Source organism: Petaurus breviceps, unplaced genomic scaffold, assembly GCF_028583685.1.
Source record: "Petaurus breviceps papuanus isolate PSGF00001 unplaced genomic scaffold, PetGlider_PUasm1.0 78, whole genome shotgun sequence".
NCBI classification, from domain to species: Eukaryota; Metazoa; Chordata; class Mammalia; order Diprotodontia; family Petauridae; genus Petaurus; species Petaurus breviceps.
The window spans coordinates 5,975,793-5,979,088 of NW_027186502.1; positions in this window are offsets into that span (position 1 = coordinate 5,975,793).

Sequence of the window (3,296 nt, forward strand, 5' to 3'; positions counted from 1 at the left end):
TTTGCTAATGTGTTCAGGGGTTCTAGGACTGTTCTACAGACAGAGGATGAATTCATGAAGGGACTGGCAATGTATCTTATGGCCTTGCTAAGCCTTGTCTCCCCAGGAACTAAGATTGCTGAGAACTTGCCTCTGTCAAGATGAAGAAAAGACCTCCATTTGGGTATTAAGTGCTGTGTTTAAACTTGATGTAACTCTGGGGTAGATTCAATTGTGATCCAGGGGTGGGGAACTTTTGACCTTATGTTTGGAAACTAATCTCCATTTGAGAAGAGGGGCTTTGTGGTGGACTAAATGAAGGTATAGCCTAGGGGTGGAGAAGTATTTAGAACAGAGACTTTGTAATTGATTGAATGATTGGAAGGTCCTGGGGTGGGGTAGTGCTTGGAGATTATTTAATCACACTTAGTAAATGCTGTATTTGGAATGATGTCATGTTTTGATCTTCTCTGTTCTTGGTTTGTCACTGAATAAAATGGAGAGCACCTATGCTGGTATTCTGAACCTTGGGAAGTTGCCTTTCCTTGGCATTACATTACAGTAGGAAAGGCCTCTACCCATCCAGAAAAAGTATCAATAAAAACCAACAGATACTTATACACACCGGGTCCCATACCCATCTCAGTGAAATCTACTTCCCAATGATCCCCTGGAAAAAGACCTTTGGGGTGTATAGCCGGGACCATGGTTGGCCAAGCTGGATTAACCTTGGCACATGCCTGGCACCATTGTGCAGCAGTTTGGGCTGCTTATTTCAGTCCTGGGCTCACAAAATAACATCGGACCAGTTCATATAGGCAGGTGCCGCCTAGGTGTGTCAGCTTGTGTAGTTCCATCATGAAAGGTATGAGGGAAGCTTGGGGTATAATGAGCTGTCCTTGGTCTGTCCTTCTCCAGCCATCCATTCCCTCTTCTCCTTCTGAATCTAGGCAAGAGTACACCAGTCAGGATTTTATGGAGTCATCGGTCCTGGGGGCCTCTACCAGCAGGGTCTTCACTGGGTCCCAACAGGTTGCTTCTCTGGCTGCTACATCCGCTGCTGCATTGCCTTTTGCTACTGGATCCGGGTGTGAGCAGGAGTGTGTATTACCGCCACTTCTTTGGGAAGCCACACCGCATCAAGTAAATCCTGTATCTGAACCCGATTCCTCACCTCTTTTCCCCCAGAAGTAAGCAAACCCCTTTGCTGATAAATATAGCCATGTACGTGGACCATAGTGAAAGCATATCGGCTATCAGTATAGATATTCACTCTTTTACCTTCAGACAAACAAAGAGCCTGTGTAAGGGCAATAAGCTCCACCTGTTGGGCCGATGTGCCAGGCAGAAGGGTTGAGTCCCACATCACAGATATACTGGACACAACTGCCGCTCCGGCACACCATCGGCCATCCACCACTGGGCTACTCCCATCTGTAAAGAGAGTGAGGTCTACACTTGAAAGGGGCCGGTCAGAAAGACCCCAGTTAGCAGTATGTAATGACTCCAGGAGGTCAAGGCAATCCTGCAATGGAGGGGTATCAAGTGAGGAGTCAGGAAGAAGAGAGGCTGGATTCAAGGTAACAGGGGAGGAATCCAGCAGAAGGGCCTGATTGTGAGTCAAATGGGCATTAGAAATCCAATGAGCAGGGGGAGAATGGAGGAGCTGTTCCAAATTGAGGCGCCATGATGATCAGGGGTTGGCCAAAAGTGAGCTTGGATGCCTCCCTCACTAAGAGAGCCACAGTGGCTACTGCACAGAGACAACATTGTCTAGTTGTTTGGAAAGATAAGCTACTGAAGTTTCCAAGGGCCCAGCTGTTGGGTGAGGACCCCCTTAGCAATGTCCACAGATTCAGCTACAAAGAGGTGAAAAGGCTTGTCAAGGTTGGGCAGGGCCAATGCCGGTGAGAGAGTAAGGATTTAAGTGATTGGAAAGCCTCGGCCTGAGGGGCCCCCAAAGAAAAGTGTTTCCAGTCCCCGAGAGCACTAAATAGAGTGGCTTGGAGATTTCAGCAAAACCTGGGATCCATAAACGACAATATCCGGCCATACTCAGGAACTCGTGTAAAACTTTTCAGCCCTGGGGCTCTGGGATGGACAGGAGTGCCAAAATTCAGCTGGAGGAAAGAAGGCACTTACCCTTAGTCAGAATAAAACTGAGGTAGGTGACAGAGGGCTGACATAGCTGTGCCTTTTTCCCAGAGACTCTATATCCCCTCTCTGAGAGGAGGCAGAGGAGTGCTAGGGAGGTATCCATACAGGTAACCCGGGAGGGTACAGCTAGAAGGTCATCAACTTACTGGAGAACCATTACATCAGGATGGGAGGTGCAGACGGAGCCAAGTCTTCTGCTAGGGCAGCCCCAAACAAAGTTGGAGAATTCTTAAATCCTTGGGGTAGCCGTGTCCAAGTGAGCTGTTGGGAGGAACCTGAAAGCAGATCAGTCCAAGTAAAGGCAAAGAGAGGTTGGCTCACCAGTGCCAGTGGAATGGAAAAGAAAGCATCCTTCAGATCCAGGACAGTGTACCATGGAAGTGTAAGATTCAGGGAGGAGAGAAGAGTATATGGGTTAGGGACAGTTGGATGGACAGTTTCCACCCAAGAGTTGACTTCTAGGAGATCCTGGACCGGACTAAAATCTCCATAGGCAACCTTGCAGACAGGCAGGAGTGGGGTATTTCAAGGGCTTTGGCAAGGGCGGAGGATCCCCACCCCCAAGAGACAGTCAATGTACATCTTAATGCCTAGTAGGGTGGGCTGGGAAATAGGATATTGACGAATACAAACTGGAACCGCAGTGGACAGGAGTTGGACTACTACAGGAGGTTGGTGACTCGCATGTCCAAAGGGGTGATCTTCAGCCCAGACCCCAGGGACGGCTTGTCGAAAATGTTCCAAGAGAGGTGGGGTATGAGCGGGAGTGGCCAAAAGAGCAAAAAGTCTAGATTCCTCAGGAATTGGGCAGGCCACTAGTTGTGGCAGAGAACACTGGAACTGGGTCCTGGTATCAGAGAAAGATATGGTGGCCTGCAATGTTATGGAGCAGATCTCTGCCCAGCACTGGGCAAGGGCAGTCTGGCATTACAAGGAAAGAATGGGACACCGTACCTCTACCAAGGTGTACTTCCCGTGCAGTGGTTAGGGGGACTGTCTTCTGAGTTCTGGTGGCTCCCTGTACCTGCATAGTCCTCTTGGAAAGTGGGCCCAGTGGGCACTGGAGTACTGAGATTGCTGCCCCCGTGTCCACAAGGAAAGGCACAGGGTGACCCTCTATGGACAAGGTGACCCGCGGCTCCAGGGGGTCCAACGGAAGG